Below are 6886 nucleotides of genomic sequence, written 5' to 3'. Positions count from 1 at the left end.
AAAATATGCTTTTAAAAAACACTCTATAATTCGTAGAATTAGACATTTATCTCTCCTGATATGGGTATATTTTTCTCCATGATTTGAACTTAGCATTACATCATGCAGTTCGGCAAATGGCATAGTTCCGCAACTTTTGTGATATTTCGTATTTTTTCACAGTAGTGCGATGTTATTATACTCAAAGCTTCCAATTGAAGCTTGTGATTTAAAACTCAGATCAACGCCAACCAATTTTCTCGAAAACACAAGCAAAATCAGGCAAACTCTCGCTTTTTTGAAGTAGCCTCACTATCATGAATGATTGTGAAAAATCCTTAGAAATTCAAAGTTTACTTTTGGGTTATTCTACAAAATTCACATGATTTCGAGACCCCGTTCGTTACCCTACGACCCTGTTTTTGGCAAGCGTTGTCAAATTTGGCAGCGGAAAAGAGTTTGACAACGCTAAAATTGCGGAATTTCGCAGCACTATTATTATATGCAATTTCCCGAACAGATTATTATTGAGCTTGTGTATAATTTATATTACTTAGAATTATTTTATTTATATATAGAACATTTTTATACTTTATTAGCCGAGTAATATCACAGAAACACAGATAGTTTTGATATTTTAAAAAGTGAAAAAGACATTGAAGTTTTAATGGAATTTCCGGTGTTCATGTTTAATTTTGTTTTACAAAAATATGTGCAACTTACATGTTTTTTTTTCTCACGAGCATTAAGTTTATGAGAATATTCAGGCTCAGTTTTTGGTACTTAAACAATGGCTCTATTGTTTGAAAATAAGAAAAATAATAGAATGCTAAGCATAATGCGAGCTTGATATAGGGGTAAACATACTTCTTATAAAAAACAATCTTGTTTGTATTATAAGCAAGATCGACTCGGGTAGGTTGAAAGTTTGTCTTAGTTTCTCAATCGCTTTTCAAAACTAAGTTAAAAATTACCAACAGGAACTTACTTCTGAATAGACAAGCTTGTCGCAAATATTCTCTTTTTTTGTTTATATCATTTCGACAAAGCATAATTATTCTAAAATCAACCTGTAACGTGTTAAAAGTTTTTCCGTCTCAGGCAGATAACAGTAATTTTCCACATGTTTTGATAAATAGATTGTCATGTTTTAGAGGGTGGAAACGGTAAACTTGGTAAACTTGGACATGCTTTAAGAAGGCTCTAGGCTCCTATAGAAAAAATGTGATTTTTTGATTTTTTAGTATGTATTCCACATACCCCTGTCTCACTTTCTAGAGGATTTTTTAGTTGTTCAAAGGGAATTTCCCTGCTTTACCACACAAGAACTAGCGCGAATCGGTAAGTAGGGACAGTGATTAGTAATCCGAGTGACTTTAAATACTTTTAATGGTTGTTTGGGACACTGAAGGATTGAACTTATAGGAAATCTTATTGAAAAGCTGTAAAAGTCTGTTTTTAGTATGTTTTTCTAGCTTCACAGCACTATAAAACTACAGCTTTTTCCCTAGATACATCATATGTATAGCAAATATAGTTTTTTTTCTTCCAATAGTCAACTTCACTCCTTCGGGTACCATATTGAGGCTATTTATCCATCCGATTTTATCGATTTTATTGGTTTTTAACAAATTTGTCAACTTCAATGCTCTTATGATCTATACAAGAAACGCTTCGTTTTGTCTAAGAACACGCATTAGTTATCAATTACCACTTTTGAAAAATTTGTTCAGTGTAAAAGCAGACTCTTGAAAACGAGCATTTTCCCTAGCAACGAGGTCACTAAGGGGACCAGGGTCAGTTTGATGGTCGGTATTGTCACTTTTTTGAGTCTCACCCACACTCTGAAAGGAAAAACTGTAGTCAACGAGTTTTCGGATTTTTTTCTATACTAGCCATAGCTTTCACTAACTGCCACCCGCTAATTAACCCTTTCAGTCCCAGAATTTTCACAGCTACTTTCCCAGAGCCGTAAAACGAGTTTTTGAATGCATTTACTCATGCTTCAATATCTCTGGAATCACTAAACCTAGGCCTCTCAAGTTTTTACCCTTTTTCACGTATAGTATGAGGATCATTTTGATAGAAAAAAATTTGCAAAATGACATCATCAGCGTGTCACGTGACCAGAGAAAGGCAAAAAAAAATTTGAAAACAGCAATTTTTTGCCATTCAATGGTAATTTTTTTTATGAAAAAATGATTTAAACCCATTCATTCTTCTGATAAATGTTTAGCAGAACAGTATCTACTAACTGAAAAAAGAATTGTTTGATTAGCCCTCATAGAAAAATCATAATGATTGATAGAAGTTGTAAAAAATCCCATTTTCGGCCTTACAGATTTTGCTTGCAAAAATTTTTGTAAATACTTTTGTAAACAAAACTTTTTACTCGAACAAGCTTTTTTTACGCGGTCTTTTGCACACGACGCGCTATCCTATCTTCTTTGAAAGCTGTTTAAAGACATCTCTTTATTTCCCACCAAAACATCACAATTTAAAATATAAATCAGGGACCGCTATGCAGTCCTCTGGGAAAAAACGACGGGTCCAAAGGGACCGCAGTGCGGTCGCGTGGGACTGAAAGGGTTAATACAAATGCTTGTAAAACTAATTAATGCTAATTAAGGCTTTTTAATGTTTTATAGCAAAAGTTTGGAAATGATTTGGAATAGTTAGAATGATTCTTCTCAGCATTTTCTTTGAGATATCAATGAATAAGCTAACATAAATGAGACATTTTTTTTCTAAAAATATGAATTACTTTTTACAAAGAATAAAATACGAATCTTAAAACATTCATTAGGAAAAGTGTCCAGGTAGAATCAATTACAGACAGTTACAGATTTGTTTTTTGTTTTTGTGTTTTTGTGTATACTAAACCGGACAAAAGACATGCAACTATATTTATTTCAACCAATTTGAAATAGGTATAAATGAAACATAGTAGAACCAAACAGCATAAGAAATGCTATGAGCCAGAAACATAACGAGCAGGAACCAAAAATTGACAGGTAACAACGTACCGTGAAATTGGGTAACTTGCATCAGTGGAGGCTAACATGCATAGCCCTCGAATGAATGACCTGGCTGGTCATTAAAATACAACTACGCAGCTCTGCTCGCAGCTCTACTCTACCATTTTTGTTTTGATTTAACTTTGTATTTTAATGACCAGCCAGGTCATTCATTTGAGGGCTATGCAAGTTAGCCTCCACTGATGCAAGTTACCCAATCTCACGGTACTTAGGAGTTTTTCCAACTGTTTAACAAAGGATATCGTGATCCAAAATTGTTTACAATAAATGGATTTACCAGTAATCTAGAAGCTGTAACAGCGTTGTGTAAAGGATGGAAGATGATAGGACGTAACGTGGTAATAGTATCAGTAACGAGGCAATATTGATGAGCAGGAAGCAGGTATTAACAGGAAATAGCGTACATTCAGGACTTTTTCCAACGGCATGATAAGGGATCTCACGGACAAAATTGTTTACATTAAAAAGATATGCTGTTGTAACAGCAACATCGTGTAGAAGGATGGAAAATCATGACGTAACGTGGTAATAGTAGCAGTAACGAGGTAATATTGCGTTGTCAAGGTAAACGAATCCTCATTCATAAAAAGCTTAAAGGGAAAATAAGAAACATGAAATTAGATGATATGGTGAGTGTACTGAAATTTCCTCAAAAATAGTTCACCAAAGCAAAAGTTTCTTTCAATCTTTGATAATAATTTCCCAAATAGTGCCTGGTAAGTATCAACAAGAACACAGACCTGTGTTAAACATAAAAGATTAATAAAACCAAGTCTTATAAAAGTACAGAAAGAAAAAAATATTTATACTTACTGTCGAGTATACCATAACACAGGATTTTTAAGCATTCTTGTTGAGAGTAGAGTATGTTGAATGACGATTGTCGAATAAATTTAGTTACAGTGGAATTTCGTTGCCAATTCAACCACCAACAATAATCACTTTTGTCCATATTCAATCACTGTTCTGATAATCATTGTTCATTATTAGTGAGGTTAAGTAAATCGGTAAAATCACGACGACGAACGAAAATTTAACAGGCTAGTGAGTTTCAACCAATCAAATTTCGTATTTCCACTAGCCTATTACATTTTTCGTCCGTCGTCGTGATTATCCTGGTATACTTAACCTCACTATTATTGCTATTGGGGACAAACTGTTTGGATCGAAAAATGAATCAATCTCCTGAATGTCTAAGACAGGAGACAGATTGTAATTTGACTGTCAGCAAATTCACTGATTGGTATATGTATACATCTTGTTTAATCCGAAAGTCAAAAGTAAATGCATACAAGTATTTTGACTGCAGGAAGAGAGAGCTTGAATTTAAAAAAACTTCCAGAAACTTCTCCATTCCATTTCCTGCATGTTGACCAATCGGGCAAAATTCTACAAGCGGAATAGAATCTACTGTCGAAAGCTGAGTAAAATGCCCGCGGCGCCTGCTATCATAAAGAAAAAGTTTTTAGGCTAGCAACTGCCGTCCCTGAAAAAAAACCGAACATTTACGGAAGAGACTAACTACGGGTAGGCTTGCGCGACAAAACAAAACAAAACAAAACAAAACAAAAAACGCAAAAATTCGAGATTCCAGTCCGATATCTATGCGTGAAACTATAAGTGCCTCCTCGTCGCTGCGCTCCTGCGGGGGCAAAAACCAACGTTAATTTGCTCGAGAGGTTTTTTACTCATTTAAAATTCTAATAAACTTTTGAAACTAAAACGACCAACATCCAAGACCATAGATCGTCTCGACATTGCTGCTAGGGGATTTTAGATTCCTGGCCAGAAGGCATTCTTCGACGTAAGGGTTTTCAACCCAATCGCCAAAAAGTTCAGGAATTCCACTGTCTCCAAAGCATGCGATGCAAACGAAAGGGAGAAAAATAACGTTTACAATTCAAGAATCATGAAAGTTGAGCACGGCTCCTTTACCCCAATTGTTTTCACCGCAATGGACGAAATGGGGAGAGAAACGAAACATCTTGCCTTGCCATCACGAAAACTTGGGTAAGAAGAAAGATTAACTTTGCCCTCTTGAGTTCGGTTCTCCTGTGCCTCCGCGGCAGCAGAACTCCATAGAGCAAAGATAGTCTTTCTTCTTCGCTCTCATATAGTTCTAGTGACTCTGAATTTTTGTGTTCCTTCTAGATTTTTGACAAAACTTATCGACCGCCGGAGGCGGTTTCTTTCATAGTGGTACGCTAATCTCGTTTTGCCTTGGCTCGTTACTTTGTCTGCCATTTACTTTCGGTTTTTTAACTAGATTACCCAGGTGTTTCTCTTTTTTTCCCTGAATGTCTTTGATTCGGAATTGAATAATCGAGACATGAAAAATGACTATATTGTAATCTGTTTTCAATGAATAATCTAAAATGTACTGGAGATGACATGTAGGCGTTAATAATGTGTGCGCGCTATTTTGCAAGCGTGATGCGTGATGGTAGGCGGTCGTTTCAGTGTGGTTTAGATCCACACTGTGACCTAGTTAATTTCGCTTAGCGAAAGTATTACGATAGCCTTTCTGCGGTGTCCTCGCAAAAAAAATTAGAAAACGAAAGTGCTTGATACGGTGGACGAACTCACTAAATTTAACTTACAAATTACACGCTCGTATAACCACGGACGATTTTCGCGGGTTTTCTTTGGATGACGTCATATATGTTTGTGTCTTTAGCTCCACAGTTTTGATTTTTCTTTATTTTCTTATAAGCATATACTTTATAAGAATCAAATCAATAACTCTTGATAGACGGTAATATACCTTACGGTAATTAGTTCTTACAAAGTAAACAAGGGATGGCGCACAATATGATCTCATTTATTTTTCTTATAAGTATTTACTTTATAAGAATCAAATCAATAACTCTTTATAGACGGTAATATACCTTTCGGTAATTAGTTCTTACAAAGTAAACAAGGGATGGCGCACAATATGAGCTTACTTATTTTTCTTATAAGCATATACTTTATAAGAATCAAATCAACAACTCTTGATAGACGGTGATATAGCTTTCGGTAATTAGTTGTTCCAAAGTAAACAAGGAACGGCGCACAATATGAGCTCATTTATTTTTCTTATAAGCATTTACTTTATAAGAATCAAATCAATAACTCTTTATAGACGGTAATATACCTTTCGGTAATTAGTTCTTACAAAGTAAACAAGGGATGGCGCACAATATGAGCTTACTTATTTTTCTTATAAGCATACACTTTATAAGAATCAAATCAATAACTCTTGATAGACGGTGATATACCTTTCGGTAATTAGTTCTTACAAAGTAAACAAGGGATGGCGCACAATATGAGCTTACTTATTTTTCTTATATAAGCATATACTTTATAAGAATCAAATAAATAACTTTTGATAGACGGTGATATTACCTTTGTTTATTAGTTCTTAAAAATTAAACAGCAGTTGTTCTTAAATTGGTCTCTTTTTTTAGCGATTTTAAGCTTCGTTGTTCTTGTAAAATTGTTTCATCAAGGCTCGATGTAAAGTAGATTTCAAATTGGCTTCAATCTCTACTTCTTGTTTTTCCTATGTAGTTTAAATTCTAGGCGAAATTTTCGACTTTAAGTCGTCTTGTTTTATTTAACATATCTAATATTTGGCGAGCAGGGACTGCCTCCATGCAAAAATTGTGTAGTATATATTTAATATTTGGCGCGCCGGGACTGCCTCCGTGCGAATGATTTAAAATTCAAATTCAGGAACAAATGATGCATCATTTGAAAATTTACAAAAATATGACGTCAAATAATTAAAAAGCAATATTTGACGTCACAAGTGATCAGTATTTGACGTCAATATGTTTCATCTATAAAAAGGTGCCCAAGAGTAAGATAAAAATGTAAATACTTCT

The sequence above is a fragment of the Clytia hemisphaerica genome, unplaced genomic scaffold (genome assembly GCF_902728285.1).
Source record: "Clytia hemisphaerica strain Z4C2 unplaced genomic scaffold, Clytia hemisphaerica genome assembly, whole genome shotgun sequence".
Classification (NCBI taxonomy): Eukaryota; Metazoa; Cnidaria; class Hydrozoa; order Leptothecata; family Clytiidae; genus Clytia; species Clytia hemisphaerica.
The sequence above is the reverse complement of the archived record's forward strand: the minus strand, read 5'-3'. Positions refer to the sequence as shown.